General features: G+C 51.8%; 1 protein-coding gene across 9 annotated transcripts in view; it reads right to left on the reverse strand.

Moving 5' to 3' along the window:
• The window catches only part of HIVEP3 (HIVEP zinc finger 3), a 287,982-nt gene that overhangs the window by 142,676 nt on the left and 121,923 nt on the right, over positions 1-23,383 (reverse strand). For all 9 annotated transcript variants that reach the window (XM_021528378.4, XM_021528379.4, XM_077788482.2 and 6 more), the window contains one exon: positions 11,020-11,091. The gene's annotated coding sequence lies outside the window, so the exon portion shown is untranslated. The remainder of the gene's footprint in view (positions 1-11,019; positions 11,092-23,383) is intronic.

The following is a 23,383-nucleotide window of genomic DNA, read 5'->3' on the forward strand; positions in this document are numbered from 1 at the left end:
GGCTGGAGCACCTGGGACGGTGGGAGGTGTCCCTGCCATGGCAGGGTGGCACTGCATGGATTTTAGGGTCCTTCCCAACCCAAATCATTCCAGGATTTCCCATCCCACGACACAACAAACAGATCCAACCCTGATTAATCACAGAACCACAGAATGAATTCGGTTGGAAAAGAGCTCCAAGATCATCAAATCTGTGCCCGATCTTGTACCCAGCCCAGAGCTCTGAGTGCCACATTCAGGAATTCCTTGGGCACATCCAGGGATGGGCACTCCAAACCTCCCTGGGCAGCCCCTGCCAAGCCCTGACCCCCCTTTCCATGGGGAAATTTTCCCCCAATATCCAAGAATGGGATTTTAAGGACTTCCAGGGCTCCTTTTCTGTTGTTGGGGTGAGGGCTTTGGAGCTGGGGGGGAACAGGAAATGTTCCCTGCCAGACGGGGCTGGGCAGGGACACCTCTGCTGCTGGGGCTGGATTGATGGATATTCCCTTCTGGGAAAAGCCTTTGGGATTCTGGAGCTCAGCATCCCAGAAATGAGGTGGGAAAAGAGCTCCAAGGACATCGAGTCCCAGCTGATCCAACCTTGTCCCCAGCCCGGAGCTCCGAGTGCCACATCCAGGAATTCCTTGGACACCTGCAGGGATGGGGACTCCAAACCTCCCTGGGAGTTCCAAGGCCTGACCCCCTTTCCATGGGGAAATTCCTGCTGCTGCCACCCTGAGCCTGCCTTGGCCCAGCCTGAGGCCGTTCCCTCTCCTCCTGTCCCTGTTCCTGGAGCAGAGCCCGACCCCCCGGCTGTCCCCTCCTGTCAGGAGCTGTGCAGAGCCACAAGGTCCCCCTGAGCCTCCATTTCTCCAGGCTGAGCCCCTTCCCAGCTCCTCAGGGATTCTCCAGCCCCTTCCCAGCTCCGTTCCCTGCCCTGGACTCACCCCAGCCCCTCCAGGTCCTTCCATGAAGATTCAATTTCCCACAGATTTCAGATTCTCTCTGCACATCTTTGACTCCACAGGAGCCTCCTGGTTTCAATATTCCCAACACAGAGCGTGGATTTTTATTTTCTGTACCCAGAACTAACCTCAAAATGAACCTGCCCCACCTGACTGCTGGAAAATGCTGTTTATTCAACTCCATAATTTTGCTTCTGTGGTATAATGATAATGATGATAATAATAAAAAGAGAAGAAACAAGAAAACAACCAGGAAAAATTAAGGCCATTTTGTTTCTCTTCATCAACATGAAATGGCAAATGAGCCTGTTAAAACTCTGGAGTTTAAAAGTTGCACCATCTTCCAGGATTAAATCAGAGCTGGTCACATGGGTTTGAATAAAAAAAAAAAATCAGAAATCTGCCTGGCTCCTTGGCTGGGAGAAGCTGATTTTTGTTCCTATAAACAACAGCAGCATGGAGAATAAACAAATAATATTCTAATTGCTTCTACGGCTGCAGAACAGAGCACAAGGCTGGATTACAACTGAAAACAACAACAAGTTCTGGAGATAAATCTTGGTAAAAGTAAAATGTTTCAAGAGCTGAGCACTCCCCTGTTACTAATGTTGGCATCACATCCTTTTCCTGATTTTTCCCTCATTTTCCCTGGGCGATGCCCAGGAGGTGTTGGTTTAACACCTCGAGGCAAACCCACCCCCTTAAATTTCTCTTAACAAAGTGCCTCAAATTTCCTCAGAACGCCCCACTGCTCACAGGGAATTTTAACAGCTCTGCTGCCCCTTTTCTTCGAGACTCAAATTCTGAAATTCCTTGTGCCATTCCTGGGCCTCCACGAGCCTAAATTCCCCCAGTCTTTGATTGCCCATCTGGGGCTGGGTTCAAAATCCCTGGATTTGAAGCCTTTATGGAATATCAAACAATTGGAGTTTGGAATTTGATGATTTTTAAAGTTTCCCAAACATCTTTGGGCTATCAAACCATTGGAGTTTGGAATTTGATGATTTTTAAGGTTTTCCAAACGTCTCTGGAATATCAAACCCCTGGGGTCTGCAATTTGATGATTTTTAAAGTTTTCCAAACCTCTCTGAGCTATCAAGCTCCTGGGGTTTGGAATTTGGTGATTTTTAAGGTTTACCAAACCTTTCTGGAATATCAAACCTCTGGGGTTTGGAATTTGATGATATTTAAAGTTTTCCAAAACTCTCTGGGCTATCATATCATTGGAGTTTGGAATTTGATGATTTTTAAAGTTTTCCAAAACTCTCTGAGCTATCAAACCCCTGGGGTTTGGAATTTGGTGTTCTTTAAGGATTTCCAGCCAGTGGGAGGTTGGAATGAGATGATTTTTAATCACAAACCAACCTGTTATTCTATAACTCATCAATATATGCAGATAAGGAAACATTTCCCTTCAAACCTGATCATCTGGGGATGCTCCTCTGCACATTTTAATTTTTTTTTTTTCTAAAATTCTCAAAGAATAATAGAGCCCTTGACCAAACCATGGGCAGACAGAGAATTGCCTTGTCCACATGCACCTGGAAACACTTTGCAGAGCAGCCTGGAAAAAATTCCAAGAGAGGAACAACATATCCCAAAACACAAAGTATTCCTGAGCAGGCTGTGGAGAAAGGGCTGTTGTTGGTTTTCCCAAAGGATTTTCCCAATCTATGCCAGTGTGTTTAAGGGATTGTGGATGAAAGACAATAAAATATGAGTATAAAACATTTGGAAAAGCAGCTTCCCCTTCCCCGCTGGATCTGCTTGGGGATCTTTTGGGATTGCTTTTGTTCTTTTGGGATCTGGTTCTTATGGAGCACAACAACACTTCCCAAAGGAAGAAATGCTCCAGCCTGAATGCCCCAGTTTTGGAAACTGGAAGGTGGAAATATCCCAGTGGCAGCTTAGGAAATCCTGGAGGATTTTGAGCTGAAATCCTTCCCTGTGAGGGGCTGGAATTCCCAGAGCAGCTGTGGCTGCCCCTGGATGCCTGGGAATGCCCAGGGCAAGGCTGGAGCAGCCTGGGACAGCCCCTGCCCATGGAATGGGATGGGATTTAAGGCCCCTTCCAAGCCAAACCTGATTCCATGCACGAGTTTGGCCATAGAATTACACCCAAAATCCCAACCAAACCCCTGTTCCCTTCCCCGATGGAGCTCCCCAGGAAAACAGGGATCTGATCCTGGCTGGGTTAGACGTGGAGGCCCTTCCCTGGCTCGGGGCCAGGGACGCTGGGGCTGCAAATGCCAATGGATATTTTGGGATTACTCCGTGGAACTGCTAAGCCAAGCTGCCATAATATATATCCCTGGTTTAATTCTGAAGTCAGGGGTTCCCAGCTGAAAGCAGAGCCTTTCTGTTCCTAAAAGCTGGAATTTGGGAATGCCCAGCAGGAGGTCCAGGCTGGACACTCAGCCAGAAGGATTTCACACAGGATCTGCTCAGCTCTGAAGAACAAATTCTTTCAGAATTTTTCAGAATTAATGCTCATTTCAACTCAAAATCCCCTGGGACAGCTTTGCTTCCCAAGCAGCTCAGTGAGGCACAGAGGAGCATCTCGGGAGAAATTCTAAAAATAACCCCTCTGGTTGCCACAGCAAAGAACCCAAACATGCCCAAAAATATTTCAGTGCAAACAGAACCTGGAGTTGACTTTTTTCTTCCCCCTCTCTCAGAACCATGACTTGCCAAGGTTTGGTTACAGGAACAGAGAATTCAAATTCAACATCTTTTCTCCTCACTGGGCTCCATCCATGTCTCACCCCCAGTCTGAGCCTTGTTTTCCTGCAGCTGCCCAGAATTTCAGTCCATTCAAACAGGAATTTCATAACTCTGAATGCAAAAAACACACTCAAAAACTTCTTCATATTGACTCTGTGAACTCAGAGCCTGGGCACCCTCCGGGGCAACAAGAGAAGGGATTTTAGGAGCTGCTCTCTGCTTTTCACAACCCTCCCCAGCCCTGGTACATGCACAGATACCACCCAAGCCTCTGGATTCCCTGTGGAGAAGTGCCCTGGGTTGGAAATGCAGGATGTGGCTGGGTGTGTGTCCTGTCCCACCTGTCAGAGCTGGGGCAGGGCTCTGCTGCTCTTTGGGCACTTTTCTTTCTCTCTCCCACAGCCAATCCTCCCTCCAGGAGATCTCTGCTGTCCATGGCGACTGAGTGTCCCTGCATGGCTGAGAAAATTCCATCATCCATGGGGAGATGCTGCGCCCAGGGGAGGAGCCAAGCATTCCTACCTGGATCCAATCTGACCTGGGAACAGCACAGCAGCCTTTGCCCCCTGCATTCCCAGAGGAGCAGCTTCCTTCCCCTGCATTCCCAGAGGAGCAGCTTCCTTCCCCCTGCATTCCCAGAGGAGCAGCTTCCTTCCCCTGCATTCCCAGAGGAGCAGCTTCCTTCCCCCTGCATTCCCAGAGGAGCAGCTTTATCCCCCTGCATTCCCAGAGGAGCCCAGGCCCATCTCCCCCAGCCCTGGAGCTCCAAGGAAAACTCCCCCCTTGTGCAGATCCTGCTCCAGCAGAAGCACAGCTGGCACTGCAGGAGGGCTGAGCCCCCCTGGGATGGGGCTGAGCCACTCCCTGACCCACAGGGGACAGGGCTGCTCTGACCCTGGCACGGCTTTGGTTGTACCATTGCATTGGTATTTTTAGTTTTCCTACTAAAGAACTGTTATTCCTATTCCCATATCTTTGCCTGAGAGCTCCTTAATTTCAGAATTACAATAATTCAGAGGGAGGGGATTTGCATTTCTATTTCAAATGAGGCTCCTGCCTTCCTCAGCAGACACCTGTTTGTTCAAACCGAGACAAGAAGGAATTAAAGGAATTGCTCACTGCCAGGGCAAGCTCAGTGAGCAGTTCCTGAGGAGTGGCTGAAATTCTTCCCCGTGAGGGTGGAATTTCAGTTGAAGAATGATGTGGAGTGACGAGTCCAACTTTCCCTTCCTCAATATCAGGGGAGAGCTGCAGCATCTTTGCTGTCCAGCTCCACCTCAGTGCCACATGAAGCTCACATTTTCCAGGAATTCCAGGTGTCCAGAGATGCTGCTCCCTCCTGGCCAACCCCAGCTGCCACTTGTGAATCCCCACCAGGACTTTGCAGTCCAGCTCCACCAGCCAAGGCCCAAAACCCCTTTATTTTTGTCCTTTCCAGCTCCTGCCAAGCCAAACCCATCAAAATCCAGATGTCTCCAGGTGAGGACTGATTTGGGTTTGGCAGCTCCTGGAGCCACGAGCTGAAGCTTTGGGAACATCCTAACAGCTGTAGGGATTCAGGGATTCTAAGCATTTGAATTGATCCCCTGTTTCTTGCTTTGGGAACACATCAACAGCTCAGGAATTAGGGACTCAGTTCTGAATTTTCTCCATTGTTCTCCTAGTTTTTGCTTTGGGAACATTCTAACAGCTGGGGTATTACGGACTCTGTATTCAGAGTTTTCCCCCCTGTTCTCCCATTTCTCACTTCAGGAAGAGCCCAGAAACTGTGGGATCAAGGACTCTCAAAGTGCTCCCCCATTTTTCATTTTGGGAAGATCCCCACAGCTGTGGGATGAGGTTCTCATCTGAGTTTTCCCCATTGTTGCTCCATTTCTCACTTTGGCAATACATCAGCAACTGTGGCATTAGGGACTCTGAGAAAGTGTTCCCCCATTTCTCACTTTGGGAACACACCAAGAGCTGTGAGATTAGGGACTCAATTCTGAGGTTTTTTTTTCCCATTTTCCCCCCATTTCTCACTTTGGAGGAAGAGGAAGGCTGGAGGTGAATGGGGCCTCCTTCAGCCAGAGCTCAGGGAATCCCAGGATCACCAAGGCTGGACAAGACCTAGGCCAGCCATCAACCCAGTGCCACCAAACCGTGTCCCCAAGTGCCACAGCCCCAGGAGGAGCTCTGGGGGTGGAAAGGTGAGCTCAGAGCAGAGATGAAGGTCACAGGAGGAGCTCAGAGCAGAGGTCAAGGTCAGAAGTGAAGCTCAGAGCTGCCACACCCAGATCCTGGCCCACCTCCCTGCTGGAAGAGGTCTCACCCCCACCTATTCATTTCATTGCTCTCTTATCCAGTGAGAAATCCCAGTGATCCCAGATCCCAATGATCCCAAATACCAATGATTCCAAATCACAATGATCCCAAATCCTGATGATCCCATATCCCAATGATCCCAAATCTCAATAATCCCTTATCCCTATTATCCCACATCCCAGTGATCCCAAATCCCAATAACCCCACATCCCAGTGATCCCAAATCCCAATAATCCCACATCCCAGTGATCCCACATCCCAATGATCCCACATCCCGACAATCCCATATCCCAGTGATCCCAAATCCCAACTCCCCACAGACTCCAAGTGGCAGAAGCCACCAACCTGCTCTAAAAAAATGTGTTCTGGGCAAAACTCTGCTCAGAAAGTGCACAGGAGAAACCCCCCGGGAGGGTCAAACACCAAAAAACACCCAAAGGCCCCAAAAACGAGAGGCATCCAGGAGGAAATTTTCAGAGCCCTCCTGGGGAGCTCGGGCCAGTCCAGGAAAAACAGGGCAAGGAATCCTGGCAGGTTTCCATGTGCCACCTGCACTCAGTGGCCCTAAATATAAACACGCAGCCCTTCCCCGGCGGCCGAGGAACAGCGCTGGCTTGTTCTCCCCGCGAGCCGGGGCTGCAGCTGCTGGCGGAGCAGACACGTTCAGGGTGGGACCTTGGCTGCCCCTCGTCCCCCCCTTGCCTTTTCCAGAGTTTGTGGGTGCATGAATGAGGCATTGACGGTGCCCAAACCTCAGCTATCCACCTTGGAGGAGAGCTAAAGTTAGCACGGAGTTCATTCCCCGAGCTGCCAGGAGGGAAGACAGCTCATGTGGGATGCTTGGAGATCCAGCAGGCAAAAGAGCATTCCCAAAAAAAGCCAGGGCTGTGCTGCAGCCCTTGTGAGGGCCGTGGGTTTGCACACACCCCACATCCCCACAAATCCAAAAAACTCGGTTATTCCTGGAAAACCCAGCAGGGCTAAGCTGTGCCAGCACATCCAAGGAGAGAGGAAGAACTCTGCGAGCAGAGGAAGAACCGAGGTGCAACACGTGAGCAGCGACTTCAATTTCCATCCCAGCGGACCCCAAATCAATTTGAAGGCAGTAAATACAGAGTCCCTTACCATGGAGAAATAGGCAGGGGTGGATAGAGCATCACATTTTGTCAATAAAATAACTGGGGGAAAAGAAAAAGAAACTTCATTTGCACTTCAAATGGGATCAGGGAATTCATGGTCTGGCTGGCAGGAGAGAGGGAAGGATCGGTAAAATCCCAGAGGAACCTGGTAAGGAAAGCAGAACCTCCCTGGCTGGAGCAAAACCAGGTGTGTGGGGTGTGTGCAGCTGGAGCAGGGCACGCCGAGGGCAGAGCTCAGGGACCTGCAGCTCCTCCCGAGGGGCAGCTCCCATCCCTGCCCTGAGCCAGGGACAGCACCAGGGCACGGCTGGAGCTGGGCCAGGGCAGGGCAGGCTGGAGCTCAGGGAAAGGTTCTTCCCCCAGAGGTGCTGGCACTGCCCAGGCTGCCCAGGGAATGGGCACGGCCCCGAGGCTGCCAGAGCCCCAGGGATGCCCGGGGTGGGGCTGGTGGGGGTCTGGGCAGGGCAGGGGCTGAGTGATCCCTGTGTGATGGATGAAAAATGCCATGGTGACTCTCACAATTAAAAGGCAAATATCCTGTACATATGCTAAGTTTTATAGGTTTGTAGTTATGTTTTACCCCCCTTGTGCTGTTATTGGGGTGCCCTGGGTTTGGGACATTTGGGAGGGGGGCTCGTTACCATGGCAGCAGCTGACCCCCAGTCAGGATGTCAGAAGTGATCCCAGCCCTGGACAGCGAAGGAGGAGTCGATGGACAGAACTTTGGGAGGGGCCGAAGGGTTAAAAGGTGAAACCTGCACTGTGTGGTGAGCACATGGTGGGGAAACCCTCTGCTCCTGTGCTGTGATACTTTCTCTATTCACTCTTCTGTTGTGCTTTTGATAAGGTTTTAATAAACCTTTTACATTTTTGAAAGTGAAGATCATTGCTCACACCTGTGGGTCCCTTCTCACTCTGGATATTCTGTGATCCTGCTCTGGAATTCTCTGATCCATCACCTGCAGGTACCTATGGATAACCGAGCACCCCTGAGCACCTGGCACCAGGGCTGGCAGGCACCTGGTATGGCACAGCCCCTCCTTCCCCTTCCCAAGCTCTGCTCACATTTCATCTCCCCTGCTCTGCTTCCAAGGTTTAATAACATTTAATCCCAGCACGTCGTGAGTTCATTAATTAGATGGCTCGCTGAGCCGCGGTGCCAATTCCTGCGCCCCGAGGAGCAGCACGGACCCGCGGGGCTGGCTGGGCTCTCACCAAGGGCTTCATTTCAGAGCCCCCTGAATCCCCCTCCCCGATTTCCCCTCCCCGATTCCCCCGCTGGAAGAACTCCTGTGGCTGTAAGCAGCGATCTCCTGGTGCCAACCCTGCTCCCCTCATGTGGGAGTCCAGAGCTTCCTTCTGGCTGCCCTGGGACCCTGGCAGGGGTCAGGAACCCCCTGGACAGAGCCCCCAGAGACACTGGCTGTGATCTCTGGCCATGGAAATGAGTTTTCAATCTCACAGGATGAATTACAAGCTCTGAGTGTTTGATATCAGTAATAATTAAGTGTGGCACGGGTGCAAAAGTAAAATTTTAGGATTCTAGATGAGGGGTCCAAAGGGGACAAGCTGGAGGAAATTGGGTGTGCCTTGTCCTTTTTCTCCTTCTTCATGCCCTCCATGTCTCACTGTGGTGTTGGCATTTTTCTGTTGGTTCAGGCTGGGGACACACTGTCCAACGTAGGTGACAGATATTGGCACGTTCTTGTAAATGCAGCCCAGGGAGTTTCTGGTATTTAATGTTTGTCACATCCCACTGAGGGCAGAGCCCCACACGCTGCCCTGCAGGACAGAGCTGGGCAGGGCAGCAGAACATGTGAGAGATAAACAGAATAAACAACCTGGAAACCAGCACAGACCAATTATGGCTTCTGCTTTGGCAGCGGGGCTGACAGACAGAGACTTTCTACAGTCTCAGGATCATCAATACCTCAGATTCTGACACCCTCACAGTTCTCAGCAGCAGAGTGGGAAATTCCTGGAAATTCAGGTTTTTTCACCAAAATTAATGACCTAGGATCATCTTATCCCTGTGCTTCAACTACAGCTTTTTGCTCCCTCCCTGTTTCTGTCCTCAAATCCTCCTCAGTAAAAGATTTTTTTTTTTTTAATTCCCTACTGCAAAGAAACCACTAAACTATTTTTGGTTGGTTTTTTTTTTCTTTTCCCCACCAGGAACAAGCTGTGTGAATTCGCTAGAAACGGGGCTATTTTGACAGGCCAGAAGCTTTCATTCCCTTCACTGATCTTCCTTCCCTGCCAGCTGATTTCCAAGGCGAGCTGACACCGAACCGGAGCATCCCCGGAGCATCCCCGCCCTCCCAGCCCCTCCAGCTGTCCCTGCTCATCTCCAGCCGTGCCACCGCTCCGGGAGGAGCCAGCCCAGTGCTCGGTGACATCCCGGAGCTGGCGGGGACCACAGCACGGGGGATGTTTCCCCTTTTCCCTGAGCGGCGTCTCCGCTCGGGAATTAATTCGACTCTCACCGGCTCTGTCTGGGCGCGCCCCGCTCAGTGCAGTTGTTTACAAACACGCTAAACCCCATTTAAACCCCATTTAAACCCCATTTATTGTGTCGCGCTCCAGCTGCCCGAGGAGGTTTTTACTCAGCTCCTGGCCCCGCACCAAAATTCGGGATGACAGATTGCCAAAAAGGACGGCGGGGGGGTGCGGGGTGGGCAGACGACACAGCAGATGAATTTATTTGGTTTATTGTCTGCCGGGAAAGGAGGGCAGGAGCCAGGCTCGGCTGAAGGGACCCTGCGAGGAGCGCTCGGCGAGGGAAAGGTCGGCGATAATCAGCTTTATTTATCAGTGGAGGCGGCTCTGAGCTGCCAGTGCCGCTCCCGGGGAGCACAGCCCGTCCGCTCCAGTTCGTGCTCGGCCAGAGGCTGCCCAGGACTGCCCGAGCACCCTGAGCCCTGCCCAGAACAGCTCTGCCTTCTGCAGGGCTCCCCCAGCCTGGCCCATCCCCAGAGCGTGCCACCCTGTGCCACCACATTTTAGCTGGGGAAACACCCCACAGCCTGGCTGCAGCCAGGGGCCGGGCATCCCTGTGGGTAAAACAATCCCATTTTCCACTCTAGCCCCGTGCTCACCTGGCTCACATCAGCCAAGTGAGTCCCAGGCCTTAAAATCCACCCAATACCAGCGCCAGACCTGGAATTGAGTCCCTAAAATATCCTGGGGCAGATCATATCCCTGCCCAGCAGCAGCTGGCTTTCCAAGAGCTCCATGAACGGCGCTTTATTCCCACAAACTTCCCCCAAAGCTGGCAGGCAGCATCCCCTAGGAAGCCAAAACTTCACCAGCAAATGAGATCTTATGAAGATTTTATGAGATTTTTGCCAGGGAAAAAGGCAGAGCTGCAGGGGAGGTGGGATTGGGAACTGCTGGTCATGTTTGAGGGGAGAGACCCAGCAGCAGCTTCTGTTTCTTAGTATTTGACATTTTCATCAGCTGGATGAAGAGCCAGGAGGAAAATCACAGCAGCAGGAGCTGCCAGCTCCACCCTCGCCCTGCAAACCACAGCTGCTGGGACCAGAAAATCCCTGTCAACACCTGGATGGGATCACCTCTAAACCAAACCAGAGCCCTCTGTCAGCTGAAACAAAGAGAAAAACCGAATCTGGACCAGTCCCTACCCCTCCAAACATCTTTCAATGCTCAGTCACCACTGCCTGCTCTAGGAACTGCAACCCCCTGGGGCTGGGTCACCTCAGAGGGCACAAAACCTGCAGGAACCCCGAAAAATCAAAGAACCCGTCACAAAACCAGTCCTGGGTTTGACCCCAAAGATCTGAGGGCACGGGGTCTGTGATCCCCACACCCCAAAGATCTGAGGGCACGGGGTCTGTGATCCCCACACCCCCAAACCCCTGGAGCAGGCACGGCTGAGCTCTTACCTGTGGGAAAGCTGCTACAGGTGCATCCTCTGAGAGGTGGAGGAGACTCAGGTGTTCATAGGAAAAGGGTGCCTGGGGTGGGAAAGAAGAGACATTTGTGAGATGAGGCAGCATGGAATTGTTCCACAGAGACACTCACAACCTCTCCAAAAATCAGGGAGTTTATTCCTTGCTCCCAAATCAGGGATTTTATTCCTTGCTCCCATCCACACTTCAGAGATTTTCCCTCCTCGCCCTTTCCCTCCTTATCTCAACCCTTCTGTCACCATTTTGGCTTTATCTTTTTAGGCATTTTTCCCTGTGCTCTCTTCTCTTTAGCAAGCAAATAATTTTAGAGGAGCAGAACTGCAGAATTTTCTTTGCACGTGGAATGATCCATTTCCAGAGACACAAAGACCAGGCACGGGAGCCTGGCTGGTGAAGGGGTTTCTGCTTCTCCTAAAATCACACCCTGAGTGCAAATTCAGCCCCATCCTGGGTAATTCAGGGCTGGGAGTGCAAATTCAGCCCCATCCTGAGTAATTCAGGGCTGGGAGTCCAAATTCAGCCCCATCCTGAGTAATTCAGGGCTGGGAGTGCAAATTCAGCCTCAAATCAAGTAATTCAGGGCTGGGAGTGCAAATTCAGCCCCATCCTGAGTAATTCAGGGCTGGGAGTCCAAATTCAGCCCCATCCTGAGTAATTCAGGGCTGGGAGTGCAAATTCAGCCTCAAATCAAGTAATTCAGGGCTGGGAATGCAAATTCAGCCCCAGTCTGAGTAATTCAGGGCTGGGAAATAAAGTTGAGCTCTGCCCTGGGTTCTGGCACTGTCAAGGATGGTTCACCCACTCCCAACCTCAGTGGAGCTAAACTTTAATAGGAAAGTAAATGGGAAAGGTAATGGGAAGGTACTCAGGAAAAATAATGTTCAAAAGGCTGGGGCAGACTCAACAAAGTTCCTGGAATCCCAGAAATTGGAATCCCAGAATGGTTTGGGTTGGAAGGGACCTCAGAGCCCATCCCTGCCATGGCAGGGACACCCCCTTGTCCCAGGGGCTCCAAGCCCTGCCCAGCCTGGGTTTGACCAGGGCCAGGATGAGCCAGAGCAGTCCTGGATGAGGGAAGAAGGGCAGGGTGAGGAGGCTGCCACAGGCGCCCTCCAGGAAGGCGTCTCCAGCCCCAGGGACAGCGGCCCCAGGTGTGGGGACACTGCAGGGGTGACAGAGCTGCAGCTGCATCCCTGTGGTGGCTGACTGGGACTGGGAATGCAGGGGGAGCAGGGGGAGGCACTGCACAACTTCATCCACACCCATCCAGGGTGACTCCTGTTGCCTCTTTCAATTAACATTTCTCATCACACAGCAGGAAATAACTGCAGACAGGTCAGACTGTGAGGATTTAATGGAACCAACACTTTTAGGCAGGAATTCTTCCCAACATCTCCCCCACCATCCCTTCTGCTGCCAGCGATTAGATCATTTCAAAGCTGTAGCTTTATCTGTGCCTTCTCCTGAAAGCATTTGGGCACTCACAGAGCTCCTAGGAAATACAGAAAACTCCACACAGTGTCATTGCAAAAGCTCCTCTGCACAAACAAATGCTGAATGTGAGCGCTGAGAATGCCTGGAATCACTGGGATATAAACTGAAGGCACAGGTGAATTTAAACCACCCCACCAGCAATGCTGCACTAAGGGAAAAACCATTCCAATGTTAAATTTGGAGCTGTATTAAAGCAAAATGCAGCTTTTGTTTAACAAGGATAGAAAGCCCAAGGAAATGCTACAAAAGCATTTTCTCAGCCACTTTCACTCCTAAAAGCTCCAAATTCTCAATTTCATTTCCCGTGGCTGAGACCTTTGGGTGGGGTCACCCAGTGTCCCCTTGGTGCCACTCGGAGGGAAGAAAAGGGCTGGAAGGAAGGGAAGCAGCAGGAACAGGGGCTGGGATTGTGCAGGAGCAACGGGAGTGGGAATTCCCTGATCAGCCAGAGCTGGCAGATGTTTGCACACCCCTGTGGCAGCAGGGCCTTGTGCAAGGAACGCTGCCCACTTCCAAAATCTTAACATGTTTATTAAACCTTATCAGAAACACAACAGAAGACTGAATAGAGAAAATACCACAGCACAGGAGCAGAGGGTTTCCCCACCATGTGCTCACCACACAGTGCAGGTTTCACCTTTTAACCCTTCAGCCCCTCCCAAAGTTCTGTCCATCGACTCCTCCTTCGCTGTCCAGGGCTGGGATCACTTCTGACATCCTGACTGGGGGTCAGCTGCTGCCATGGTAACGAGCCCCCCTCCCAAATGTCCCAAACCCAGGGCACCCCAATAACAGCACAAGGTGGGTAAAACATGACTATAAACCTATAAAACTTAGCATATGTACAGGATATTTGCCTTTTAATTGTGAGAGTCCCCATGGCATCGCTGGTCGGTCACACCTGGGAGGTGACAGGCACAGGGGGCTCCGGACCAGCGTCCCCGGAGCTCCAAGCTCCATCCCGGTTGGTTTTCCTGCCCGTCCTGCCGCAGGGGAGCTGGAAGCAGGGCTGCAGCAGCTGCGGTGATGCCTCGCTCCGCTGCTTCCCTCTGCCAGTCCTGCCTTCTCCCGGCCCCTCCTTTCCCCCAGAGGGACTGCCCTGCTCCTCAGCTGCCGGAATCCGAGCTTTTCTGCCCCAAAATCCAGCTTTTCTACCCCAGATACGAGATTTTCTGCCCTAAATCCGAGCTTTTCTGCCCCAAATCCGCATTTTTCTTCCCCAGATCTGAGTTTTTCTGCCCCAAATCTCCACTTTTCTGCCCCAAATCCAAGTTTTTCTGGCCCAAATCTGAGCTATTCTGCCCCAAATCTGCACTTTTCTGCCCAAAATCTGATCTTTTCTGCCCCACAACCAGCTTTTCTGCCCCAAATCCAAGTTTTTCTGGCCCAAATCGGAGCTATTCTGCCCCAAATCCGATCTTTTCTGCCCCAAATCCGCACTTTTCTGCCCCAAATCCGCACTTTTCTGCCCCAAATCCAATCTCTTCTGCCCCAAATACACACTTTTCTGCCCCAAATCTGATCTTTTCTGCACCAAATCCGCGCTTTTCCACCCAAATCCGATCTTTTCTGCCCCAAATCCAATCTTTTCTGCCCCAAATCCGCACTTTTCCGCCCAAATCCAGCTCTTGTGCCGCAGGTCCCGCAGGTGCTGCCCGCTCGCAGCGCGGTGCCCGCCCGTCCCTGCCGGTGCCCCGCACATCCCGGGAAGGGGCGCTTGGAAAAGCCGCCTCGGGCCCCGCGCTGCTCCGTTCGACCTCCTGCGCTCCTCGGCAAAGATCCGCAGGAGCCGGGCGGCACCGCACAGATCCCAGCTCCAGGAACGGCGCGGCCCTGCAGAGCTCCGGGAGCGCCGCAGCCTCGCCCTGTCCGGGCAGGGAGCGCAGAGCTCGGGAGCGGGGCAGATCCCTGCGGGAAGGGTTCCTGGAGATGGGATGGATCCCTGCGGGAAAGGCTCCTGGAGATGGGATCCATCCCTGTGTGAAAGGTTCCTGGAGATGGGATGGATCCCTGTGTGAAAGGTTCTTGGAGATGGGATGGATCCCTGTGGGAAAGGCTCCTGGAGATGGGATGGATCCCTGCGGGAAGGGCTCCTGGAGATGGGATGGATCCCTGCGGGAAAGGTTCTTGGAGATGGGATCCATCCCTGTGTGAAGGGCTCCTGGATCTTGGGATGGATCCCTGCGGGAAAGGCTCCTGGAGATGAGATAGATCCCTGCAGGAAGGGCTCCTGGAGATGGGATACATCCCAGTGGAAAGGGCTCATTGCCTGGGATGGATCCCTGCGGGAAAGGTTCTTGGAGATGGGATGGATCCCTGCGGGAAGGGTTCCTGGATCCCAGATAGATCCCTGCCCTGGATCCCAGGATGGATCCCTGCGGGAAGGGCTCCTGGAGCCCGGGAGGAGCAAGGGTTTGCCCTGGTGGTTTCTGGTGCTACAGACAATCCCTACTGCACAGAGTAAATGTCATTTATGGAGGGAGTGCGATTCAGGCTGGTGATCATGGAATTTTGGTACAGATGAACCACGGATGGGCTGGGTGGGAAGGGACCTGAAATCCCACCCAGTGCCACCCCAGGGACCCCTCCCACTGTCCCAGGAGCTCCCAGTGTCCAGCCTGGCCTTGGGCACTGCCAGGGATCCAGGGGCAGCCACAGCTGCTCTGGGAATTCCAGCCCAGCCCCTGCCCACCCTGCCAGGGAACAATTCCCAATTCCCAATCTCCCACCCAGCCCTGCCCTCTGGCAGTGGGAGCCATTCCCTGGGTCCTGTCCCTCCATCCTTGTCCCCAGTCCCTCTCCAGCTCTCCTGGAGCCCCTCCAGGCCCTGCAGGGGCTCTGAGCTCTCCCTGGAGCTTCTCCTCTCCAGGGAGCACCCCCAGCTCTCCAGCCTGGCTCCAGAGGGGCTCCAGCCCTGCAGCAGCTCCGTGGATCCCTCTGGGCTCTCTCCAGCAGCTCCAGGTGCTGCTGCTGTTGGAATTCCCTGGGCTGGAGCAGCTCTGCAGGTGAGGAGTCACCTGAGCAGGGCAGAGGGGCAGAATCCCCTTTTCCTGCTGCCCACCGTGGGGGCTCAGCCCAGGCTGGGGGTGGCATTTGCTGTCCCAGCCCTGTCCCAGCCTGTCCCAGCCCTGTCCCAGCCTGTCCCAGCCCTGTCCCAGCCTGTCCCAGCCTGTCCCAGCCCTGTCCCAGCCCTGTCCCCTTCCTGCCTGGCAGCTCCAGCTGTAGCCAGGGTCAGGCTGGCTCAGAGGCAGAATCTCCAGCCCTGGTTTGTCACCTGCAGCTGATGCTGGCACCGGTGGCTCTGCTGGCAGCGGGGCTGGGCTGGGGACACCAAACCCAGCACTTCCAGCCCAGCCTTCCCCTGTGCTTCCAACACAGCACTCAGCCCATGGGACTCTCTTTTCCCATCTCTTTTCCCATCATTGATCCACACTTTTTGCCCATCGTTCCTGATTTAAGGATCTGTTTTGTTTGGTTTTTTTGGGGGGAGGTGGGATGATGACAAACAGAGCCCAGGATCCTTTAAAACACCAGCACAGCACCCAACTCCACTGACTCTCTTTTCCCACTTTTTCCATCATTAATGCCCATTTTTTGCCTATCATTCTTGATTTAAGGCTCTTTTTTAAAAACACCAGCACAGCACTGAACCCTTTTTGATTCTCTTGTCCCATTTTTCCCATCATTAATCCACACATTTTGCCCATCATTCCTGTTTTAAGCCTCTTTTTTTTGCAGGTGGGGAGAGCGCCGTGGCAGCCCCTTTCCCTCCTGGGTTGCAGCCCCACGGAGGTGCTTTGGATGCTGGCAAACAGAGCCCAGGATCCATAAAAACTCCCGGCTGGTTGTTATGGCAACCCGTGCACGTGTGTCTGTGTGTGCCTGGCAAGCAGCCTCCATCCCGGGTTGTCACGGGCAACACAAACCCACTCCCAGCCCTGGTGACATCCCCGGCCGGCCTGGTGGCACCTGGAGCAGCAGAGATGTCCTGAGATGTCCCTGAGCTCGGCTCAGGGGGATTTTCTCTCTCCTGCTTGCTCCTTTCAGGCTGGACCCAGCTCGTGGCTCCATCCCAAACAGATGGTGGCAAAGGAAGGAGCAAAAATCATCTGAACCCCTCAGTGCCAGGGCTGAGCCCGCTCTGCTGCAGGGCACAGTGGCTCAGGTTCAGCTGGGTGTGTACTCTGTCCCACCTGTCCGAGCTGGGGCAGGGCTCTGCTGCGCTTTGGGCACTTTTCTTTCTCTCTCCCACAGCCAATCCTCCCTCCAGGAGATCTCTGCTGTCCATGGCCACTGAGTGTCCCTGCATGGCTGAGAAAATTCCATCATCCATGGGGAGATGCTGCGCCCAGGGGAGGAGCCAAGCATTCCTACCTGGATCCAATCTGACCTGGGAACAGCACAGCAGCCTTTGCCCCCTGCATTCCCAGAGGAGCAGCTTCCTTCCCCCTGCATTCCCAGAGGAGCAGCTTCCTTCCCCCTGCATTCCCAGAGGAGCAGCTTCCTTCCCCTGCATTCCCAGAGGAGCAGCTTCCTTCCCCCTGCATTCCCAGAGGAGCAGCTTCCTTCCCCCTGCGTTCCCAGAGGAGCAGCTTCCTTCCCCCTGCATTCCCAGAGGAGCAGCTTCCTTCCCCCTGCATTCCCAGAGGAGCAGCTTTCTTCCCCTGCATTCCCAGAGGAGCAGCTTCCTTCCCCCTGCATTCCCAGAGGAGCAGCTTCCTTCCCCCTGCATTCCCAGAGGAGCAGCTTTATCCCCCTGCATTCCCAGGGGAGCCCAGGCCCATCTCCCCCAGCCCTGGAGCTCCAAGGAAAACTCCCCCCTTGTGCAGATCCTGCTCCAGCAGAAGCACAGCTGGCACTGCAGGAGGGCTGAGCCCCCCTGGGATGGGGCTGAGCCACTCCCTGACCCACAGGGGACAGGGCTGCTCGGACCCTGACACTGCTTTGGTTGCACCATTGCATTGGTATTTTTAATGCTCCTGGTAAAGAACTGTTATTCCTATTCCCAAATCTTTGCCTGAGAGCCCCTTAATTTCAGAATTACAATAATTCAGAGGGAGGGGGTTTGCATTTCCCATTTCAGGGGAGGCTCCTGCCTTCCTCAGCAGACACCTGGCTGTTCAAAGCAGGACACAGAGCCCTGCCCAGACCCCAGAGGCAGCAGATGCCTCAGGCACGAGATCAGAGCTGGGGACAGAGGTGTCCATCAGCGGGTTTGCGGTGCCAGGCTCTGGGATGTGGCACAAGCAGCAGCAGGCACCGTGCCAGGGCAGGGGTTTGAGCTGTGGCGATGCCTGAGCAATCTGAGTTTGGCTTGGAGTGAGATAAAAAAATCCCACCTTGCTGATGCTGCAAAGATCAGGCCGCACATTGCTCCAGCTCTGCCAATGCCCCCATCAAAATCTGCACAGAATAGGAAAAAACGGGAAAAAAGAGGGGGAAAAAGGGGAAAGAGCAACTACAAATCCAACTGCAGGAATAAAAGCAGGGCAGAATCCTGGGAAAACATCAATGCTGTCACCTGAAACTGCTCAGAGCAACTTTTGGGGTGCTGGGCTCACCCCAGGCTGCTCTGGAACCCTGGAGCAGAGAATCAAAGAGCACAATCATCTCCTTCATCCCTCCTCGTGGATTTTTGGCCAAATGTCTCGTGGTGATGCTGTGGAACCTCCTCTGCATGGGAAGGTAACCCCAAAACTCTTCCTCTGCCCATTTAGGGCCAGGATTTCCTGCTGAAAGGTTTGGTTCAAACCCCGTGTTCAGCTACCAGCAGTGTGGGATTCTGCATTCTGGAAACCCTGATCCCTTTGGAGAAGTTAAAGAAGAAAAAGCTGCATGTTTCATTTAAGTCCAAAACAAGAAAAAAAAAAAAAAAAAAAAAAAAAAGAGAAAAAAAAAAAGTGTGAGGGAATAAAAACCTGCAGATAATTGACGGGTGGAAACGCCAGATTGAAAAGAAATTTCTGGGGAGCTGTGTTTTGCTAATGAGGCAGGTTGTGGGAAGGAGAAGTCAGCCTGAGAATCACCAAACCCAACTGGCAGAGTGGAGCAGGGGCACCGAGGCGGGCAGACCCCGAGGCAGCGGAGGCAGGGCAGGACGGGTCCCTTGCCGGGGTGAGGCTGATTTCCCCCTGCTCTGCCCCCCAGATCTCCAAACACCCCTTTCCTCAGCAGATTCCTTCTGGAAAAGCGGATTTTCCTCCCTCTCTCTCCAGCAGGACTTCCCCCACTCATTTTCCCTGGGCACAGCAGCGGCAGCTCCTGGCCCTGGGTCCCCGACGTGCCCAGCGATGCCAGCAGGGCACAAACCCCTCTGGAATTCCCTTTTCCAGCGGGAATTTCCTCTGCCTTGGCACAGGCAGCGTGGCTGTGCCATTCCTGCTGTTCCCAGCGCGTCCCAGCCGGAAAAAGGAAAATATGGCTCACACCCTTGAGCACCACGAGGCCAGCTGCAGCTGAATTAAAGCCAATAATTTGATTATTTCTAATAATTTAATTGAAATTCTCTTTCCTGTCTCTCTCCATGCATTAATTCCAGACGTGGAGCACTGCCTTAATGTGAAAAACGCCAATCACTTGGTTTCTAAAATTTTAAAAGTTTAATAATAATAAAATGGTTATAAAAATAATAATACAATTAGAGTAATAAAGTTTAGAGTTAGGAGAATTACAAGATAATAAAAAGCAAAGAATTATGGATGTCTGGATGCTGTGGGACACTAAGTCACAAAAAGCATTCCCTTGTGAAAAAAGGAATAAACTTAAAAGCAACAGCCTGTTGTATATTTATATATTTCTTACATGATGCATAAATTCTTTGCAAATTAAGAAATTTTCTGGGTTTTGTCAACTTCTTCTCCTTAATCTTTCTGGTTCTAAAAGGATGGAGAGAAGATGGAAGAATATTTGTTTTTTCTGATAAGGAGCTGTAACTTTTTATGGGCCCCCTTCGCTGACATCTCTGGGTGAAAAGTTTCTCGATTATCTCATTTTATTGCTTGAGCTTGTAACAAACCCTCCATCGTGGAGTTTCTATTTTAACATCATGTTGTAGACCAAAACTACACTTAACACACTACGTAAGAGAATTAATACAGCACAACTTACTAACGTTACCCATGTAATATTCATTGTAACGTTTGTGAAAATTCAGTCATAAAATCTGCGTTTTTCACACTTAATGAACTTTCACTGGGAGACTCAGCTCCATGTCAAGGAAAAAAAACCTGGAATCCCCCCTGATCCCATAAATCCTCTCACCAGCCTCTCAGGCCCTACCCGAGCATCCCTGGAAAGGCAGGAATGTGACAGGAATGAGGGAATCCCTGGAAAGGCAGGATTCCCTGGAAAGGCAGGAATCTGCCAGGAATGAGGGAATCCCTGGAAAGGCAGGAATTTGTCAGGAATCCCTGGAAAGGCAGGAATCTGCCAGGAATCTGTCAGGAATCCCTGGAAAAGCAGGAATGTGTCAGGAATCCCTGGAAAGGCAGGGATCTGTCAGGAATCCCTGGAAAGGCAGGGATCTGCCAGGAATGCAGGAATCAATGGAAAAGCAGGAATTTCTCTGAAATGCAGGAATCTGTCAGGAATGAGGGAATCCTTGGAAAGGCAGGGATCTCTCAGGAATGTGTCAGGAATCCCTGGAAAGGCAGGGATCTGTCAGGAATTTGTCAGGAATCCCTGGAAAGGCAGGGATCTGTCAGGAATCTGTCAGGAATCCCTGGAAAGGCAGGGATCTGTCAGGAATCCCTGGAAAGGCGGGGATCTGTCAGGAATCCCTGGAAAGGCAGGAATCTCTCAGGAATGTGTCAGTAATCCCTGGAAAGGCAGGGATCTCTCAGGAATCTGTCAGGAATCCCTGGAAAGGCAGGGATCTGCCAGGATGCCTGAACCACGCCTGCAGTGCTGGGGGAGCTGCCTGGGGAGGATTTCCCACCTGGCTGGAGCAGATCTGGGGGGAAATCCTGGGCACAGGGAGCTGGGAAGGGCTGCAGGGATCTCCAGGTGGGAAAAGGAAGGATCAGGGATGCTCCAAACCCTGCTCAGCTTGTGAGCAACGAGGGGAAGAGAAGCAGGAACCAGCTGCCACTGCTTGCTGCTCTGAAGGCTGATCTTCACCCCGCTGCCCAATGGAGCCAAACTCAGCGCGAGCAGGAGCGCAGGCTATAAACCAGCACCCAAAAACACACAGGAGCATCCAAAAAATGGAAACCAGCACCCAAAAACACACGGGAGCATCCAAAAAATGGAAATCAGCACCCTGAAAACACATAGGAGCACCCCAAAAATATAAATTAGCACCACAACCACACAGGAGTATCCAAAAAATGGAAATCAGCACCCCGAAAACACATAGGAGCATCCAAAAAATATAAATTAGCACCCAAAACCACACAGGAGCATCCAAAAAATGGAAACCAGCATCCAAAAACACACAGGAGCATCCAAAAAATGGAAACCAGCACCCAAAACCACACAGGAGCATCCAAAAAATGGAAACCAGCACCCAAAAACACACAGGAGCATCCAAAAAATGGAAACCAGCACCCTGAAAACACACAGGAGCATCCAAAAATATAAATTAGCACCCCAACCACACAGGAGTATCCAAAAAATGGAAACCAGCACCCCGAAAACACACAGAGGCATCCAAAAAATGGAAACCAGCACCCAAAAACACACAGGAGCATCCAAAAATATAAATTAGCACCCCAACCACACAGGAGCATCCAAAAAATGGAAACCAGCATCCAAAAACACACAGGAGCATCCAAAAAATGGAAACCAGCACCCAAAAACACACAGGAGCATCCAAAAAATGGAAACCAGCACCCTGAAAACACACAGGAGCACCCCAAAAATATAAATTAGCACCACAACCACACAGGAGTATCCAAAAAATGGAAATCAGCACCCCGAAAACACATAGGAGCATCCAAAAAATGGAAATTAGCATCCAAAAACACACAGGAGCATCCAAAAAATGGAAATCAGCATCCAAAAACACACGGGAGCATCCAAAAAATGGAAACCAGCACCCTGAAAACACATAGGAGCACCCCAAAAATATAAATTAGCACCCCAACCACACAGGAGTATCCAAAAAATGGAAATCAGCACCCCGAAAACACATTGGAGCATCAAAAAAAAATGGAAATCAGCACCCCAAAACCACACAGGAGCACCCCAAAAATATAAATGAGCAGCCTAAAACCACACAGGAGCACCCCAAAAATAAACCACACAGGAGTACCCCAAAATATCTAAATCAGCACCCCAAAACCACAGAGGAGCACCCCAAAATATGAATTACCACCCTAAAACCACACAGGAGCATCACCAATAAATAGAAATCAGCACCCTAAAACCACACAGGAGCACCCCAAAAATATAAATTATCACCCCAAAAATATACAGGAGCATCCAAAAAAATATAAATTAGCACCCCAAAGCCACACAGGAGCACCCAAAAAATGGAGATTAGCACCCCAAAACCACATAGGAGCACCCCAAAAATAAACCACACAGGAGCACCCAAAAAAATATAAATTAGCACCCCAAAACCACAGAGGACCATCCCCAAAAATTATACATCAGCACCACACAGGAGTACCCAAAAAATAGAAATCCACACCCCAAAACCACACAGAAGCACCCGAGAAATATAAATTAGCACCCTAAAACCACACAGGAGCATCCCCAAAAATAGAAATCAGCACCCCAAAAACACACAGGAGCATCCAAAAAATATAAATTAGCACCCCAAAGCCACACAGGAGCGCCTAAAAATAGAAATCAGCACCCCAAAACCACACAGGAGCATCCAAAAAATGGAGTGTCCCCACTCAGGGACATCTTGGCAGCCACTCCACACACAAACCTGATGTAAAAGTGGATTTTGTCCCCACTCAGGGACATCTTGGGAACTTCTCCAGGCACAAAAGTGCCCCAAATGTGAATTTTGTCCCCGTCAGGGACACCTTGGGAGCCTCTCCATGTGAAAATGTGCTGTGAAAGTGAATTTTGTCCCCCTCAGAGACACCCTGGCAGCCTCCCCATGCACAGCCCTGCCCTGAGTGCAGATTTTGTCCCCACTCAGGGACACCTGGGGAACCTCTCACACACAAACCTGATGTAAAAGTGGATTTTGTCCCCACTCAGAGACACCTGGGGAACCTCTCCATGCACAAACCTGACATAAAAGTGGATTTTTTCCCCCTCAGGGACACCTGGGGAACCTCTCCATGCACAAACCTGACATAAAAGTGGATTTTGTCCCCCTCAGGGACACCTGGGGAACCTCTCCACACACAAACCTGATGTAAAAGTGGATTTTGTCCCCCTCAGGGACACCTGGGGAGCCTGTCCACGCACAAACCCAGCCCAGTGCAGATTTTGTGCCTCTCAGGGACGTTTTAACCCCGCTGCGTCAGGAGCTCAGCTCTCAGCTCGGGTGCTCAGCGCTGCCTGGCCCAGCAGCAGAGGGGTTAATTCGAACTGACCAGGGGATCCACAAAGTATGGACAGCCCCAAAATGCCTGAGGAGCTGTAAGATCAGCATGGATTCCATTTGCCATCTGTTGGAGGTGGGGCAGGTTTCTTATCTCTCCCAAGAACAATGTCTCCCTCAGGGAGAGATCTTCTGTTAATGGGCCATTAATGACTCCCTGCATGGCTGGGAAAGTTCCATCAGGCCATGGTGAGATGCTCCACCCAGAGGGAGGAGCCAAGCACCCCTACCTGCATAAAATCTGCATTTTTGGGACACCAGGGCAGCCCTTTGCTGGATTCCCAGAGGAGCAGCTTCTTCTCTGCTGGATCCCCAGAGGAAGACCAGGCCCAG

Source organism: Lonchura striata, chromosome 23 (assembly GCF_050655825.1).
Source record: "Lonchura striata isolate lonStrDom1 chromosome 23, ASM5065582v1, whole genome shotgun sequence".
NCBI classification, from domain to species: domain Eukaryota; kingdom Metazoa; phylum Chordata; class Aves; order Passeriformes; family Estrildidae; genus Lonchura; species Lonchura striata.